The sequence below is a fragment of the Danio rerio genome, chromosome 17, assembly GCF_049306965.1.
Source record: "Danio rerio strain Tuebingen ecotype United States chromosome 17, GRCz12tu, whole genome shotgun sequence".
NCBI classification, from domain to species: Eukaryota; Metazoa; Chordata; class Actinopteri; order Cypriniformes; family Danionidae; genus Danio; species Danio rerio.
Window position 1 is genome coordinate 44601133 of NC_133192.1, and position 21368 is coordinate 44622500.

Below are 21368 nucleotides of genomic sequence, written 5' to 3' on the forward strand. Positions count from 1 at the left end.
GCGAATATTATTGCAACTGTCCCCACTCTCCCCTGCTGAAGTAAATGTACACATTTTGAATGAAAATTCCTGAGAAAAAAAAAACTGTTTATAGTGATTTGTGGAAGATAGAGCTGTGTTTGTCATCTAAATATTCATTAATCATTCAAAATCATCATTACATATATTACATTTTACGGGTTTTCTCATTTGGTTCGGTTCATTTCTTGAAACAGGAATTACATTCTCAACACTATAAGATTGTTTTGTAAAACAGTCTTACAGTTTAGCACAACACTATAGCTCACTTGCATAAGCTCATATCTTTCCCAAAAACTAAATTTCCTTCTCATTTAAACAGTCAGTGCCCCAAAATCCTTTGTCCCTTTGACATTGTGTAAGCACTGCAAGTCAAAATGTTTAGTTGTTGTGTCACTAATCGCATAGGACCATGGAAATATCCCTCATGTCCACCTTTCAGTCTTAGCCAAGTTTTTGAAAATGCTTACTCCACTGTTTTTTGTCTTTTGACAGAATTTAATTGTGTATAAAACCAAATAAAATTAATTTATAAGATTTCTACAATTTCTAAAAATGATTTTAGTATCCTCCGAGGTTTGACATTACACATTGCACTCATACTGCCAAGGCAATTGTAACCATTATCAATCACACACACAAAGTAATTTCCATACATCAGAATAAAACAAAATATGCTGTAATATAAACACAAAAACAAAAAAACAATGAAAATGATATGCAGCCTACAGTGCTTGATTGGTCAGAGATGTGTGAAATTCCTCCTTTGTTAGTCAAGTTTTACTTTCACCTGACTGTCAGTTGCTGTAATAAATGTATCAAATGTTCCACGGATTCATGTGTGGTATTCATTGTGAAAAGTTCTTGATTATTGTGCATGTGATGACTTATACAATGAAATGACGCTGACATATTTTGGAGAGAACAACCATTGAACTGAGAATCAACAATCAGTTTAGATCCACTATCAATTAACTTGGAAATTGTGCTAAATGTCGGCTACTTAATCATTTGCAAAGATGTACTTAGACATTTGCAATTTAATGAAATGAATGAGAAAATCAAGTCTGTTTTGAACAACTGCCAAGTGGTTGGGAGGTTAGTCCATGTTGTTTTGAGAATGTAATTCCTATTTCAAGAAATGAGCCAAACCAATAGAGAAAAACTGTAATGTGTCTGATAATTTTGCTGTAATATGTTGTCTCTGGAGACAACTCTTTGGTGAAGTTTGTTCCTTACTACTGGCTTGCTTGGTTTTGGACTTGTGGAGCTGCGCATTGATTTGCTCTTCAGTGTTTGGACTTTCAGCAGTGAAAACGAAACCACACTTAACTGAACTAAACTGAACTTCAACTCTGAAAACTGGACTGACACAGTTTCAATTTACTAGACCTTCTGTTAATCTGCTTTGACTCAACCTACATTGTAAAAGCGCTAGAGGAATAAAGATGAATTGATTCTTTGTCTTGGTGAAATGGGCAAGAAATAAGCAGTGATTGTCACAAAAGCAGATGTTTATATTCCAGCTGTGGTTTTGTTTGGATAATTATTCAGTAGCAGTTACCGTTTGAGCAAGTCTATCATACAACATGGGGATTTTTGTTATAGACAAATCAAGGCCTCATTGCCTACGCTTTTCTGTTAAACGATTGGCTTAATCGGTGAAAATGTTTCAGCATGAATTGGTTCTCTGTCCTCTGAGCTCTGGGTTTCCTACAGGCCAGTGTTCACTTTGCGGCTCTGTTCTGTTTTAGACCTGTCTACGCTGGTTGCCAGGGAAACCAGCAAATGAAATTTCAAGAGATCCTCGGACCTCTAGCTTACATCAGGTGTTCTCACCAATCAGTAAACCACAAAGAACCTGCTTACAGCTCTTCACCCCTAGACTTCCAGGCATTTCACAACTTTAATTGGATATTACCACCATATGAATGCAGCATGGAGCTCTTCATCACAACATAATCCTTTTGTTTCAAAAAACAATAATTGTGGAGACTCCTGCATGACATTATTATGTTCTGGCATCAGTCATTTTTACACTACATCATTATATTTAAATATATGCATGCAAGTCCCACATGAAAAGAAATTTAATATTAAATTTTAGTAAATACTATTCACTTTTTTGTTTGTGTATAAGTGTGCACAGCCATTTGAATCTTTTTGGCTCGAGACTTCCGGTCTCTTTCACTTTCATTCATTTTTAGACGTTAGACATAACAGTTCGTTATGCTTCTCCAAACTGATATTTTCTTATTATATTGCACGACTACTTTGTCTGTATAACCGTGCAAACACTTGTTTGTAGAGCAAGTAGTTTGTACGGTGGCCGATAGAGCTTAACGCGCTGCAATTTAAGAAAGCACATGCAATTACAAAAAACACCAGCAAATGAATAAATGATCTTTATTATTTGACAGCACAAGTGTTGCAAATTCTCACAACACAAACAACTGAAGAAACGCACTGCAATTAATCACAACACAAACATTATTAAAACACACTGCATTTCACACACAACACAAATATTTATAAAACACACTGCATTTCACACACAACACTGCATTTCACACACAATACAAACACACTGCATTTCACACACAACACTGCATTTCACACACAACACAAACATTAATAAAACGCACTGCATTTCACACACAACACTGCATTTCACACACAATACAAACACACTGCATTTTACACACAACACTGCATTTCACACACAACACAAACGCACTGCATTTCACACACAACACTGCATTTCACACACAACACAAACATTATTAAAACGCACTGCATTTCACACACAACACTGCATTTCACACACAACACAAACATTAATAAAACGCACTGCATTTCACACACAACACTGCATTTCACACACAACACAAACGCACTGCATTTCACACACAACACTGCATTTCACACACAATACAAACACACTGCATTTAACACACAACACTGCATTTCACACACAACACAAACATTAATAAAACGCACTGCATTTCACACACAACACTGCATTTCACACACAACACAAACATTTATAAAACACACTGCATTTCACACACACCACTGCATTTCACACACAACACAAACACACTGCATTTCACACACAACACAAACATTAATAAAACGCACTGCATTTCACACACAACACCGCATTTCACACACAATACAAACACACTGCATTTCACACACAACACTGCATTTCACACACAACACAAACATTAATAAAACGCACTGCATTTCACACACAACACTGCATTTCACACACAACACAAACGCACTGCATTTCACACACAACACTGCATTTCACACACAACACAAACGCACTGCATTTCACACACAACACTGCATTTCACACACAATACAAACACACTGCATTTCACACACAACACTGCATTTCACACACAACACAAACGCACTGCATTTCACACACAACACTGCATTTCACACACAACACAAACATTTATAAAACACACTGCATTTCCATCACAACACTGCATTTCACACACAACACAAACGCACTGCATTTCACACACAACACTGCATTTCACACACAACACAAACATTATTAAAACGCACTGCATTTCACACACAACACTGCATTTCACACACAACACAAACATTAATAAAACGCACTGCATTTCACACACAACACTGCATTTCACACACAATACAAAAACACTGCATTTAACACACAACACTGCATTTCACACACAACACAAACATTAATAAAACGCACTGCATTTCACACACAACACTGCATTTCACACACAGCACAAACATTTATAAAACACACTGCATTTCACACACACCACTGCATTTCACACACAACACAAACACACTGCATTTCACACACAACACAAACATTAATAAAACGCACTGCATTTCACACACAACACCGCATTTCACACACAATACAAACACACTGCATTTCACACACAACACAAACATTAATAAAACGCACTGCATTTCACACACAACACTGCATTTCACACACAACACAAACGCACTGCATTTCACACACAACACTGCATTTCACACACAACACAAACATTTATAAAACACACTGCATTTCCATCACAACACTGCATTTCACACACAACACAAACGCACTGCATTTCACACACAACACTGCATTTCACACACAATACAAACACACTGCATTTCACACACAACACTGCATTTCACACACAATACAAACACACTGCATTTCACACACAACACAAACATTAATAAAACTTACTGCATTTCACACACAACACTGCATTTCACACACAACACAAACGCACTGCATTTCACACACAACACTGCATTTCACACACAACACAAACATTTATAAAACACACTGCATTTCCATCACAACACTGCATTTCACACACAACACAAACGCACTGCATTTCACACACAACACTGCATTTCACACACAACACAAACATTATTAAAACGCACTGCATTTCACACACAACACTGCATTTCACACACAACACAAACATTAATAAAACGCACTGCATTTCACACACAACACAAACGCACTGCATTTCACACACAACACTGCATTTCACACACAACACAAACATTAATAAAACGCACTGCATTTCACACACAACACAAACGCACTGCATTTCACACACAACACTGCATTTCACACACAACACAAACATTAATAAAACGCACTGCATTTCACACACAACACTGCATTTCACACACAACACAAACGCACTGCATTTCACACACAACACTGCATTTCACACACAACACAAACGCACTGCATTTCACACACAACACTGCATTTCACACACAACACAAACATTTATAAAACACACTGCATTTCACACACACCACTGCATTTCACACACAACACAAACACACTGCATTTCACACACAACACTGCATTTCACACACAACACAAACATTAATAAAACGCACTGCATTTCACACACAACACTGCATTTCACACACAATACAAACACACTGCATTTCACACACAACACTGCATTTCACACACAACACAAACGCACTGCATTTCACACACAACACTGCATTTCACACACAACACAAACATTTATAAAACACACTGCATTTCCATCACAACACAAACATTAATAACACACACTGCATTTCACTCACAATCCTGGTTATGGGGGTCATGGTTATTTAGGATATTAAATATTAAAGACACGTGTATCGGGTAAACAAACAAAAAAAATGGTCACACTTTACAATAAGGTTTATTAGTTCATGTTAATTAATGCATTTACTAACATGAACAAACAATGAACAATAAATTTACTACTGTATTTGTTCATGCTAGTTAATGTTAGTTAATGAAAATACAGTAGCTCATTGTTAGTTCATGTTAACTCATGGTGCATTAACTAATGTTAACAAGCATGAACTTGGATGTTAATAATGCATTATTAAATGTTTAATTATGATTAATAAATGCTGTACATGTGTTGTTCATGATTAGTTCATGTTAGTAAATGCATTAACTAATGAACCTTATTGTAAAGTGTTACCAAAAAACTTACCTTTCGAAGATCACCTACAACTTCAATGGCATCCGTCACATTGTTGGGTCCCCTTGAAACATTTCCATTGTGTTCAGTTCTTTTTTTTTTTGTGTTAATGTGTGAAATGCAGCTCTTTTTATTAATGTTTGTAATGTGACCAATTGCTGCGCGTTTCTTAAGTTGTTTTTGTTGGGACCAACTTGCTGCCCGTTTCTTCAGTTGTTTGAGTTGTGAGAATTCGCAACACATGCTATCAAATTGATGAAGATTGTTTATCAATTTGCTGTGTTTTTGTAATTGTATGTGCTTTCTTAAATTGCAGCATGTTAAGCTCTCTCGGCCAACCATTTTCTGCTATTTATTATTCCTAGTCATTTTTCCCATAGGCAACTGAATGGAAAGTTCTAAAACAATCACAAAAAATGAGCCACTTTCACATTAATAAAGAATAAACTCAATAGATTTTGTTACAGTCTACTAAAGTGTTGTTCAAAAGCACTGTTATTTTATTTATTTATTTTTTTTTTTTTTCAGGCAGCTGGGGTGCCGGAAAAAAGGTAAAATAATGGCCGTTGAATTACTGACATTTATTGTAAAATAACAAATGGTGAATTACAGACGTTTTAATTTAAGTAAATTTATGTAATTTAACATCTGTTATTTTACAGTAAATGTCTAATTTAACTGCCGTAACGAAAAACAAAAGACATAAAATCATGAATTTTCTTTACAGTGTAGAATACTTCAGTTAATCTGTTGCGGTAATTATGCATTTTCCATGGTAACAAATTATCCAATACTGTGAATTTCTACAACAGTAATGTAGGGCTGTCCAACATGATGATATATGTCATATTGACAAAATATGTTGTATTACTTTTTCATAATTTTTATGAGTGCAATGTCACGCCACCATTATGGCGATGAATACAGAAACATGAATAACAGTATTGTGACAGCAGCCATCTTGAAAGTACGTTTTCACTTTACGTTTTACTTAGCAATGTTTTCTTTTGGACTTATGATCATTAGTTGGTAACACTTTACAATAAGGTATATCAGTTAATGCATTTACTAACATGAACTAATCATAAACAACACATGCACAGCATTTATTAAACATAATTAAACATTTAATAATGCATTATTAACATTCAAGTTCATGCTTGTTAACATTAGTTAATGCACCATGGGTTAACATGAACTAACAATGAACTACTGTATTTTCATTAACTAACGTTTACTAACATGAACAAATACTGTAGTAAATGTATTATTCATTGTTTGTTCATGTTAGGAAATGCATTAATTAACATTAACTAATGAACCTTATTGTAAAGTGTGACCCATTAGTTTCTGAAAAGTGCTTTAGATTTTATAAAAATGTATTTAATACTTCTACATTTTTAAACAAATACTAGCCCTCAAGTTCTAAATAAAGTGAGAAATATGATCAGATATGAATGTGTAGATTTATGAGTATGTTTTAAAATGTTAAGCTAATAAATGATTGAATTCACAGAAACTACTTTATTGTTTTATATCATCCGCTGCATAAAACATTTGCTGGATAAGTTGACGATTCATTCCGCTGTGGCGACCCCTGAATAATAAAGGGACTAAGCCGAAAAGAAAATGAATAAATTAATGTTTTATACTGTAATATGAGATGTATCTATACTAGCCCTGTACAGTAAATTTTACTAATAAGAAAACACCATAGTATTCATTCATTTTCTTTTCGGCTTAGTCCCTTTATTAATCTGGGGTCGCCACAGCAGAATGAACCACCAACTTATACAGCACGTTTTTACGCAGTGGATGCTCTTCCATCTGCAACCCATCTCCAGGAAACATCCACACACACACTCGTTCACACTCATACACTATGGACAATGTAGCCTACCCAATTCATCTGTACCACATCTTTGGACTGTGGGAGAAACCGGAGCACCCGGAAGAAACCCATGCGAATGCAGAGAGAACATGCAAACTCCACACAAAAACGTTAACTGACCCAGCCGAGGCTCGAACCAGCAACCTTCTTGCTGTGAGGCGACAGCACTACCTACTGCGCCACTGCCTTGCCAGACCATAGTATACTTTAGTATTTACTACTCTAAAATGTAAACTTTTTAATAAGTTTGTATTTACTCCATCTTTATACAGTATACCAGTGGTTCTCAAACTGTGGTACGCAGGCTTCCTTCTAGTGGTACACAGAGGAATTAAATATGTAATGTACATGCTACACACATTTAAAAATTATCAAAAATTATCTATAAAGTATGCCATATGACATATAGCCTATATTTCTGAGGTAATCTGCCACGTTTTTTTTTTTACTGTGCAGAGGTGTAGCTGCTTTACTGGACCTACTACGCTATTGTATTTCAGTACTGCTCATTTTGGTGGTACTTGGAGAAACAATTTTTTTGGTACTTGATGAAAAAAGTTTGAGAACTACTGCAGTATACTATACTTTAGTATAGTTTACAGAACACTACAGTAAACTAGTACACTGTGGTATACAGTCTCTTATTATAGTATTTGGATTGTTATAATATTTCAACTTTATTAATGTATCCGTAATATAGAAATAACTGTATTGAACTGATAATGTATTAAAAGAGCTATATGGAAAACAGAGGTGCTCGTGTGAAGTGTGTTCAGTGTGCTTTATGATGTAGTAACAGGATTTACCTCAATAGATGCTTTTTTAGCAAATATTCTGATTGGCTGTGTTGCCTTAAACTGAAATATGAAACAAGGCTTTGAAAGTTATGTATATTTTCTTAATATTTAGTAATTATTTTTACTATAGTTACTTTAACAAGTACAGTTACCATATTACCACATCAAAGCAATTCACTGCACTATGGTGTATTTATCATAGTAAGGTTTAAAAACACTACATCGTTTACCACAGGAAATTCACTACATATTCAATTGAAAATTACTCTAAAAAATAAATAGTATTTTTTATCATATGCACTGTTAAAAACAAATATGTACTTTTAAGGTTTATTCCCGGCAGCTGGGGTGCCGAAACAAAAAAGTAAAACAACGGCCATTAAATTAAAGAAGTTTACTGTAAAATAACAGATGTTAAATTACAGAAATTTACCAGAAATTTTAATTTAAGGAACTTTCTTCAGTTTAATGTCAGTTATTTAACAATTAGTTTATATAATTTAACGGCCATTATTATTATTTTTTTTATCATAAAAAAAAACTGATTTTATTTACAGCGCGAGTACACCACAGTTAGCTGAAGTATACTACAGTATAGGTTTCAGTTCACTGTATGCTGTAACATTCATTAACAGTGCTGTAAATCTATCATATACAGTATGATATTCTTGACTAAATTATGGTTTAAAAACAGTATTTATTTACTATAAATGTATTTCGTTTTTTTAAGTGGGTGGCACAGTGGTTTTAACCACACTCACCTGCATTTTCCCCAAATAAAACATCAAATAAAGTTTTTGCAAGCTTCAATACTTCGTGTTATGGCTGTTACATCCTGCATTCTTCTTGTGCTTTCACTATACATAACCTACTGTACCTCGTATTACAGTAATCGGCACGTGCATGCAGGGGCTAGACGTTATCAGATTAACATGAATGCGTCTCATAAAATCTGGGTTAAGGAGCTAATCCATTTACCAGTATTGTTTCCTTATGACTGAAGCTATGGTTTATGGGCATACTGTATGCAGGTGAGTATTGCATACAGTCAATTCCATACCAATGAAGTACCAATATGATGCCATCTACAAGTTCACATAAGCGCATATTTAGTTTTCTATCTGAACGCAAATATGATTTCACCAGATTTTCATTCAAGCGTTTTATGCCAGTTATCAGTAGCATAACACATATTTTAGCATTAGCATTAATTATTTACCCTGCGAGCAGCTATAACTCTGCTTAAGAGATCAGAACTGTGAGCGTGCCAGACAACGAGTGACGTTCACGGTCGACGGGAACGCGCGTCAGTTCTGTTCTTGTTCTTTTCCATAATGCTCAGCTATCAGATCAGATGGCAGAAGAGAAAAACAAACATTAGATATAAAGACGTGGAAGACCGTTAGATGTAACGCAAATGAATCTGTGTTTTCTGTTATATTGTTAATCTATTTAGTTAATAATAATAATAATAATTAATAATAATAATAATAATAATACCATAACGTAAATAAATGTATAACCTAAATTAGTGTTTCTAAATTAGCCAAATATACTTTGCTGTTTAATATAGGCATACCTAAAACAGTGTTATAATTAATAACGATATAGACTATATTATGTGCACCAGTGTTCACTTAGACGCTGTCCTACTTTGCATTATGCATTATGGAGTCAAATCAAACAACAAATACACATTTTCCTAGCAATGTCCTTGAATATTAGCCTACCTATTAATTTTACATTTTTCGTTTGCAATCCACACCAACTTATCCATCCCTCCTCAAAACTATTTTATATTGTATTTATAAAATGATAATAACCCTGATATCGACACTAAATCGTCCCCAGTTACTGTAAAACTCGAAAAAGTGTAAATCTGATCATTCCCATCCCCCATTAAACTTTATCGCACCACTGGCGACATCTATCTGTTCTGTAATGATCAGTTTCAGAGTCTGGAGTAAGTAATGTATTTGCGACAAATGAAACAACTTTTTTAAAATGCTGAGTCAATTAAACAACCTCTGACTGAACTCCCTCGCAAAAACAAAAGAAACAGAAAAACTATGGTGAAAACGCGAAAAATAAGCAATTACATTGTATGCTCGCTGATTAAGCGCGCACACAGTTGAGAGAAAGCTTCAGCAAAGCTCTATGGTAATTTTCTGAAAACCGCGACCACCTTATACTTTCCTTCTTATGTGCTTCTTGCCTTTGCTCTCTACAATACCACCCATTGAAATTTAAAGGTGGGGAAAGAGGGGAGGGAATCCCTGACGCGACTTTGCTGTGCTTTTACCAAGGTATGGAAGGCCGTTAGGGCCAAAACGTCTGCAACAAACGTGTTAACGCGTAATTGCGTGTTAACACGTAATTTACGCGTTAACACGTAATTTACGCGTTAACACGTTGGTACGTGTTAACACGTCATTTACGTGTTAACACGCAATTTACGTGTTAACACGTCTTTTTTTTAAACTAGTCTCATTTTAAAGTGCTATCATTTATTCATTCTTGAAACTGCTTATTTTAAAATGTATAATGTCATTTCACTAAAATCACAATAAATGTTTTGCAGTCAATGATCTGTAGCAGATATTTAGTATTATGAAAGGCCAGACATCTTCTGTTATGTTATGTTTGATGGCATAATAATGTATATTAATAATGTTTGTTATTCAGCTGCTGAGATTTCTTTAAAAAATGTGTCCAGAGAAATCAGAATGAGATTTATTTGACAAGTGTGTGCAAACACAAGAAATGTTTTGTGTTTTTTTTTTCAGGAGCACATATACATACAGTACACACATACAAATGAACACAGGAAAAAAGAATGGCATAAGTGGATAAAGTAAATAATACAACATTTTGGTTACAAATCATAAATAGTAAGGGTTGTGTATATTTATGACTATAAAAACAGGTAGCAACCAATCTAATAATAAAGATCGATAAAGATGTGTAGAGATCTGGATGTTGGGCAGGTGCACAGAATTAATCCTCTCCGCTGTCCTGGCAATCCGCTGCAGTCTTATGTCTGATTTGGTGGCTGATCCAAACCAGACAGTAAATGAAGTTTTGTCAGATGAAGTGGCTGCAGATTCTACATTCTCATACCGTATATAACATGTCATAAATTACTAAACTATATATATATATATATATATATATATATATATATATATATATATATATATATATATATATATAATGTTTGCAGAACTTTGCACTAGATATTTTTATATATTTTTTATAGCTGGAAGCTCCAATCACCAAGACAAAACATTACTTTGTGCAAACGATGTAAGGTAAGCAAAGCCAAAATTATAATTTACTAAATCAAAAGTACAAGATAAAGTCAAAATAATGATTTAATAACTCAAATTTATGACTGAATAATTCTGTAGAAATTACATTACAACAATAGGCGGTAAAAAAAACAACCATCTAAATATGTAATATAATTCTAAAGATGATTAATCTAATAAAAGATGTTTTTTTATTTTAAGAGAGTTATTTAATCATTAACTGAAAATTATGGGAAAATAGGATTTTTATATTATAAAACATGATATAGTTAAAAAGTATTACATAATTGAACATTCATATACATATTTGTAATTATAATGTGTGTGTGTGTGTGTGTGTGTGTACATGTATGTATGTATGCATGCATGTATGCATGTATATATATATATATATATATATATATATATATATATATATATATATATATATATATATATATATATATATATATATATAAATAAATAAAAACGCACGCGCACGCACACACACACACACACGCCTTTGAACTTGTGGGGGAAACCAGAGCACCTGGAGGAAACCCAAGCCAACACGGGGAGCAGGGATGGGCAAAAATACACTGAACCACATTTTAAAATAAAATCCTAAATCCATCAATTTTACGTGTATCAATATAAACTACAAAATACAGCAGGCACAAATGTATCAAAGTAAAATACTATATATTTATTATTTTTAAAACATATTAAAAAAATACATTTACAAGCGAGCAGAAAATTTCTTCGCCAACCCTCCACTAATAGGCATATTTGGTCATTCCTTCACCATTACACTGACTATACTATGTGAACAATGTTTGACAGCAACAGTCTTGAAGATGATCTCTTTAAAAAAAACATTTAATGCAAATGAGTTAAACTAGATCTCATCATTGTGTTTCCATCCATTGAGTGGCCAAAAAAAATTGACACCATCTCTTAACGGTCTTATATTTTAAAAAGGTGTTATATGAAGAGGTTTAGTAAAATATTGAATTAGAACTAAAAACCTGGTAAACACTTAAATTCTCAGCCCCAGAGTAAAGAGTCAACACATGGTTTGGAAAAAAAATAAACCATAGAATTAGTTTCTTATTAAACTGTCAAACGGAGTGAGTATAGCCTGAACAAACAGAAAGCAGCTAACAAAGTTTAGAGGACAAGCTTACCTAATACAAAAAACAAAAAAAAAAAAACAAAGATGAAAATCAAATTACTAAATTCCCCAAGCTTTCTCTCAACTATAAACAGGTGTAAAGATATACAAAATAAAATACTCACGCTTTATTCACTCTTGGAAGTAAATCTCAAAGTACACAAAATATTATATAGTAATGGAAATGCAACAATAATGTTAACTTGGCTTTAAGGCTTAATCCAACTACAAGAACACTAATAAACAATATCACAACCACAAGTGAACAATATAATAATAAAATTTACTACTACTACTACTACTACTACTACTACTACTACTACTACTACTACTACTACTACTACTACTACTACTACTACTACTACTACTACTACTACACTTAAGAGCTGGGGAGAAGTGTTCCTCAGCTCTCTAGCTTCAGAGGGCTGTATTTAAAGCCAAACCACTCTGATTCAGGCAGATTCATAATGATTAGCAGCTGGGAGCTAATTAACCTGAGAGCTGGTGAGAGACAGAGAGAAAAGCAGGGTGGAGCACAACACAATATGCAGGGCCTACACATAAAATAAGGTTTTGGCGGTAACCAATGCAAAACATAAAACATGTCATCTGTAAAAATGGACTTATCTGTTTTTGCAAAGTCTGGAATCTGGAGTTTTTGACCAGTCTGTATAGGCTGGAGTATTATTAAATTTGTGTGTCTCATATACTGTATTTTGCCACTTTGCTATCTTTAGACAGACATCTTTCCTCTTTATTAACTATATAAGTGCACCTGCAGATCAAAATTCTGACTTTTTAAACAACCATTTAAGTATAGGTGTCACCACTGTAGGGCTTATTTTTATGTGGTGTGTCTTATTGTCTTGCCATCTACATCAGCAATCCATCCAGAACTACTATTATTTGTGCAGTTTACTAATTTTCTCAAGATTTTTTCAGTTCTTCTTTAACTTAAAGTCTTCGTTTACCCAATTGGTGAACTTCAGTACACTGTCTTTAGGTGTTTTTTTCATTATATTATATTTTTTCATGGTATTGTGCATTATACCATTTTCAATGACTGTTGCCTTGCTCTCAAATATACCCCTGTCATTTGTCTGTTATTTTCAAGCATTGATGACCTTCTTAATACATTTTCTGTTCTGATCTCAAGTCTGGGCAAACAACTGAGAAAACATCACTCAGAGGCCGCATTTTATGTCATTATGTAGACTTTCAAAGTATTTTACAGTATTTGAAAAATACAAAATACAAGACACTAAAGTATTTTGATACAAAATATAAAACCATTTTCATAAAGCCAATGAAATACAGATTACAATTTTGTATGTAAAATACTGCCCATCTCTGACAGGGAGAACATGCAAACTTCACACAGAAACACCAACTGACCCAGCCGAGGCTCAAACCAGTAATCTTCCTGGTGTGAGGCGACATTTTTTCAATATTTAAAAAAAAAATATATAATTCAAATATGAACTTGTATTTCAGATACTTTACAGATTTACACATTTCATATGGCTTAATAGCAAATCATATTTACAGTAATTTGAATACATCATGCACAAAGTAAATATATTTCCATTATTCTGTTATTCTGTGTGATATATGTGTCCTATAAGATGTGGCCATGTGTATTATTGGTGTTTTTAGGCCGCTAAATACTTTAATGTATCACCACACTGGAGTGAAAATCCTTTTACTAGCGTTCTAGTCATGCCAATTGCTTTCATATAAGATCCAACTAAATGTGTCACTGCATTATTTTTAAAAAAAGAATTAATGAAATTATGTCTTTATAACGAGTTATCATTATCTGAAAATGATTATATATATATATATATATATATATATATATATATATATATATATATATATATATATATATATAATTAAATGATATATCTTGATATTTATTTGTAATTATATAATTTTTTTAATTATATAATTGATTTGGTAACACTTTACAATAACAGTACATTGATAATGATGTATTAATATGTAAACTAAACATTACTTTATTATAAATTCATGATGGCAACGTGGTGGCGCAGTAGCGCTGTTGAATCACAGCAAGAAGGTCGCTGGTTTGAGCCTCGGCTGGGTCAGTTGGTATTTCTGTGTGGAGTTCTGTGTGCATGTTCTCCCCGCGTTCGCTTGGGTTTCCTCCGGGTGCTCCGGTTTCCCCCACAGTACAAACACATGCGGTTCAGTTGAATTGGGTAAGCTAAATTGTTCGTATTGTATGAGCGTGAATGAGTGTAAATGGATGTTTCCCAGAGATGCATTGCAGCTGGAAGGGCATCTGCTGCGTAGAACATATGCTAGATAAGTTGGCGGTTCATTCTGTTGTAGCGAACACAGATTAATAAAGGGAGTAAGCCGACAAGAAAATGAATGAATGATTTTATGATAAGTTAATGCATGCAATTATCATGAACTAATGTAAACTACAACATGAGTCACATGAGTTCATGTGTGAATAACAGCTACCTTAATTACTTGTTAGTACATGCTGTTAATTAATGTACTAATTAACATTTAAGTTTAAGCTAAATGTAACTAACGTGAACTCGTGAGTTGTTAATGTATAATTATGTCATGACTTGGAGGGGCACATCACCATTAACTCATCATTACCTACTCATGAATTCCTGTTCATGTTGATGCTGCCAGAACACTTTACTATTGTTATTCAGTGTAAAAATACTAGATGGACGTGCATCGGAAGTTCATGAGTAGTTAAGAATGGATTAATGATGATGTGCCCTTCCATGAAAAGTCACAATATAATTATACATTAACATATCATGAGTTCATGATGGTTAAATTAGACATAAACATGTACTAACAATTAAGGTAGCCGTTATTCACACATGAACTCGTGACTCATGCTTAAAGTTAATTCATGATTGGCATGCATTAACTCATCATTAGTTAATAATAAAGTAATGTTTAGTTTACATATTAATACATCATTATTCATGCTGTTATTGTAAAGTTTTACCCATGATGAACGACATTAAACAGCAGCAAAACTCTGTTGCTTTGTATTTTGCTGCTTTCGGTTTGTATTTCTTAACGCACTTCCGCGTGCGTTACTCTCCCGTCATGATCTTGGATGATGAGGTAAGGTCACCGTAAGCTAAGCGTAGTGCTTCGGTCACTGAATCATGAATAATTCAAGTAAAACGTAGCTGTGTTGTCACGATGATTGTGTCTGTCGTAACAGCTCGTAATACTTCTTGTGAATATTAATGTGGTGATGCGAGCTATCGTAATGGCTACGTTGAGCCTACGTCATCTGCTCCACTTCCTTTAAAGAAGCTCAACATATTTGGCAGCAAGGAATAAACTTACAAACCGTCCTTTTTAACACGAGCTCTGTTAAACCGTCATGAAATGTCCGCTATCCATACTGTTCTCTCATCATAACTTTTTAGCTCTGAAAAAACGATTTCTTGTCAAAATAAAAGTCCCCCATAAACAATAGAAATAAAGTGATCCTTAAACATGAAGAAATGTAAGATAACTCTTATTAACGTCTGTTACAGTGTTAATTAATAAATTAGTTAACACCTTAGTGCTTACAAGAACCATTAATGAACAAATGTAACATTAGATAATGCTGAGTGTACACTACAATAAGGTTATTAATTACACCAACAAATGCTTTGTTAATGGTAAATCATATTAATAAATGGTTAACAAACATGAAAAACATGTAAGCTGAAGCTAGGAATTTCACATGAATACTCTAAAACCTGCATGTTATTCATGCTTGTTCACTACACAAAGACATCCATTTCAGACAGATTCCCCTGGCATCCACAGTTCCTCCTGTTGGATGTGGTTCATCTTTTTCATTTGGTGGTTTCTGGATACCGTGGCTCTTGATCATCTCAAACAAACACGTTCTGTCTTGGTCACAGATGCGCCAGCGAGACGCGCACCAACAGTTTATCCTCTTTTTTAACTATGTGTCACTCATTATGTTGTGTGCACAGCAATACTTTAGGATAAAAATGTGCTACTAAACCTTCACAGTCTGCTCTTACTGCTGGAATCTGCAGTCAATGAAGATTCGTCACCAAGGAGATAAGAGTCGTCTCGCGCATGCACTCTGTCTCTCTCTCTCTTTTTGCTTGATTTTCATTTTGACAATGCTGAGATTGAATGCATCAGAGTTTTTCACCTTCGTGAGAAATTAAACCCCAGACTAACACAGGTAATGAAAAATTCAACTTTAGTCATTTTCTATTTGGAGAATTACAGTTTGCTTAGTCCATAAACAATCATTTTATGAAATACATAATTTATCCAGGCCTTTATATATTTATATTTTATATCTAAACTATAAATATACATTTTAACAAAAGTTTAAGAACATTACATGTAAAAAAAAATAAAAATCTATAGGGTAGGTTACAGGCTAAATAAATGCGCCTCGTCAGCTGAACATCACTGCGGTCACCGTATGCGCTTCTGTTTAATGCTTCATAAAGACAGATGACAGACACAGTCTCAATACACACTTGATGCTTGCTGTCAACTAGGCTAGGTAATTTAGGGCATTTGTTATGAGATTGATAGGATCTGTGGTTGTCAAATAAGTTTTCTTATAATATTTTTGCTGAAAATCTGTTGTAACCCTTATTTCTGGCTGTTTACACACCAGTCTCTCCAACGTGGGTATCATAAATAAACGAGGGTTACCAGGGTGATCATTCATTTCTTTTTCTTTAATCTGGAGCATCAACATGACATTCACAATCAGCATTACAACAGCATTGCATCTGTCAAACTTTTCTCCTACTTTCCGGTGCACCTCTCTTAAAGGAGCCAGAGCACATCAATAACTTTCACAACTAACAGCTATTAAACTTTGCACCAGACAAAAGTTAATAAAAAATCTTTATAAGTAGATTCAATAACATTTTTACATTTAAGTATTAATTAACAAAATATAAATTAAAATAATGAGTAAAATGTAAGGTTACACTGTAGTGTGCCTCATCACCAGTAAAATAACCAGCCTTTGTATTTAATGTATATTTTCCAATCAATGTATCGCATCCAAACTAAATTGTGGCCAGTTTTACTTATTATACTGTGCTTTGACTGGCTATGTAGTTTAAAAGCAAAATTGTTAGCTATAGTATTGAAAAACATAATTCACAATGCAAAACCCCGGCCCTGCAGTTATCTCTCTGAAAATAAAAATCTTATGGCCTATAGCCTACTCGTTTCGGTTTAGGCTATGGGACTAAATGTTTTTTTTATACTTACACTATTTTATCCCCTATACTAAACATAAATATAATACTATATATATATATATTCACTTTGGGTAAAAAACTATCATTTAATCTTATTATAAATTAGCTTATATATTTATTTATTTGTTAAAAGTGACATGATTCTCCCCAGCTGTTCTTTTTAGGCTTACAGGACCTTGTCACAACAATGAACGGAATAACAACAACCTGCTAATAATAATAATAATAATTATTATTATTATTATTATGATTATTATGGTAATATTTGATTACCTGCCACTAGAAGCAAAACCTTAAAATAGGTGTCATTATGTCCCAGTTTGCATATCTCTTACTGGCTTTTATAAAATTAAGTAAAAGCATGCGATGAGCAGCAATTCTGTTTCTCTCTAACATACAAACTTTTATTTCATATATGAAAGAGAATTGCAGCACACCTTGAGTGCATGCGTTTATTTTTTTATAACTGCCAGAAACCATTTTGAGGTTGTGCCTATAGGCAGTTGGTCAAATTATAACAATTAGGCTATTAATAAAGCCAGTTATTCCGTTCATGGCTGTGACAACGTCCTGAAAGCCTAAAAAGAAAAGCTGGTGGGAATTGTGTTGGTTTCAAACAAATGAATAAATTAACAAGCTAATTTATAATATGCTTAGACTATCATTTTTTTTCATTAGCCACACTTTATTCTGTGTGTGTGGTTACTATGACCCAGATGTGTAGCCAATGAAATAAAATGCTTAAACATTAAAATATAAGGTTTAGAAAATTTAAGTATAGAAAATAAAATTCAGAGGGAGAGACAGTACTGTAACTGCAGACCAGGGTTTTGTTGCATTGTGAATTACATTTTTCCACACTATAAGCTATGCAGTGCAACAACTAACAATTTTTCTTTTGAAATAAATAGCCAGTCAAAGCACGGCACATCCCATTATTATGATATTAGCTTATAATAATAATTGTCAGGAATCCTTCTGGACTGTCAGATTCATTCACTGCACCTGAACAGCCCCAATCACCAGACTAATCACTAATCACCTTCACCTGTTGCTCATCACTGCTCACACTACATAAGCCTAGAACACTCACTCATTTATGGTTTGATTTATTTGTTATTAGCCAGACTTATTTCTCTTCGGTGTGACAGCATTTACCTGACGATGTAGCCTGCCTGCTCACCAGTTTGTCATCCTGTCTGTTATCTTGTCCTGTGAATCCTGTACTGTTTACCTCGACTGGCATCATCTTGTTTTTGTTACAACCCGAAGTTAAGTTCTGTTTGTTTGTCTTCTTTTTGTTGGTATTGGTTATTTCTTTTATGAACAACCTCAACATTGTTTGAAGTATCATTAAATATCTATTCTCTGTTAATCTGCCTTTGTCTTCTCTCTGATCCGTAATAATAATAATAATATTATTATTATTATTAATAATAATAATAATAATAGTAGTTTGTGTTTCATTTTTGTTATTCATAATATTAGACATTTGTTTGGACTGTGCTCTTTTCAAGCAGCATTTTTTTCATTCTGCAGGCTGTTCGCTCTGGCAGTTGGTCAAATATTTGTTAGTTAGCCTATCATAAAGCAGAGTTATTCTGCAATCAGGTTATGTGCTCCATCAGGCTTATCATAATCTTAATAATATCTTGTAGTGTGCTGTGCCACAGTTTTCTGGTCTTGTAGTGTGCGCACGTTTAAGGTTTGTGTGTGCTGTAACCAGATTTCATTATTGTTTACGATTTTAAAACTCCTGCAGCAGGTGAGTAGAAAACGAAAGCACATTAGAACAAGGAAAAATCAGATACTTATGAAAATCTTTAACATAATGACAAATTAAAAATGTAGCAAACAAATGACGGGCTTGTAACCCAATTACAGTGTAACATTAAATAAACCCCTATTTCCCACAGAACAAAAATCTATTTATGGGCAGGAACAAAAACTTTGTTCCTGCCCATAAATATACACTTTTATAAAAGGATATACACTTTTATATCTTTCTTGGAAAATATATCTTTTTGAAACTCATTTGATATAATTTTTATCTTTATTTTAATGTATTTTTTGTTGGTCTGTTATCTGCAAAATAAGCAAGAAGAAAGAATAGCATGAAGTGCACAAGTCAGCTATATGCTTGTATACTTTAACACAATTTGTTATATAATGTGCAATATTTACAGTTCTAGAGAAGCCCGTTTTAAACTGTTTTAATTTTTAATGACATTATCATTCATTGCGCTGGTCACTTTAAATGAGCCAGGGCAGGCTTTACAGGCTATTTGCAGCGCTGACCTTGTTCCCAGATCACTTCGGAAGAATGAACTTGGTTGGATGAATGATAGAAGTAAGAAACTCATTGTGAGGAAGAAGATGCTTTGTGCATGCCTGACCACAATTTTTTTTGTTTTTGTTTTTGAGAGAGTGTACATGCCGAATTTTGCCAGCCTGTCAAGATGAAAAATTGCTTGCAGCGCCTTAATATTTATAACATAACTATAAGAAATAAGACTTATGACTCCAGAAGAATTTGTTTTATGGATACTGTGGCATAATAATACTGTGAAATTGTCCTTGGTTAGTTAAAGACAATGTGGGAAATATTACTTTAAATTCACTTCATTTTGAATTGACTTAAACTGCATGTGTTACCCACTACATTGCAAAGTTACTTGTCAAATTACCATGGACCATTAATTTGAGTTTAAATTCTTTCATTAGCTTGTTTATGAAAACTGCATGCATGAAAAAAATGACATTCAGTTAAAGATTCAATAACTGAAATATAAAAAAAAAAAAGTTTTATTAGATTAATCCTCTTTAGAGAATTAAGTTACACATTTAAATGGTGAGTTGTCGCCATCTATTGTCGTTATGTCATTGCTACAGATTTATTTAGTCCTATTTTGAATTAATAAATCATTATTTTGACTTTTTGTCTTGTAATTTTAATTTAGTATATCATAACTTGGGCTTTGCTCAACAGGCAGAAAGGAGCTTAATTACAGTTTTATCAAAACTTGTCAATTATTTATTGTCAATTGTTTGCACACAAGAATGTTTTGTCTTGGTGATTTGGAGTTTCCAGTACAGAGACCAAAAGTATATAGTGTAAAGTTTTGCAAACAATAAATGTATAAAAAGATCAGATAAAAAAAACTCTAAGTGCCATCTAGAAATCACCAAATCAGACATAAGAAGACTGCAGTGGACTATCAGGACAGCGGAGAGGATTAGTGCACCTGCTCAACCTCCAGATCTCTACATATCTTTCTCTATACATCTTTATTATTAGATTAGTTGCTTCCTGTTTTAGTCATACATATACACAACCCTTACTGTATATGATTTTGTATCCAAAATGTTTTATTATTTACTTTATCCA

General features: G+C 33.6%; 1 long non-coding RNA gene across 1 annotated transcript in view; it reads right to left on the bottom strand.

The window, feature by feature from the left end:
• LOC141378444 (uncharacterized) overlaps positions 1-21368 on the bottom strand; it is a 73718-nt gene that overhangs the window by 11745 nt on the left and 40605 nt on the right. The window lies entirely within an intron of this gene.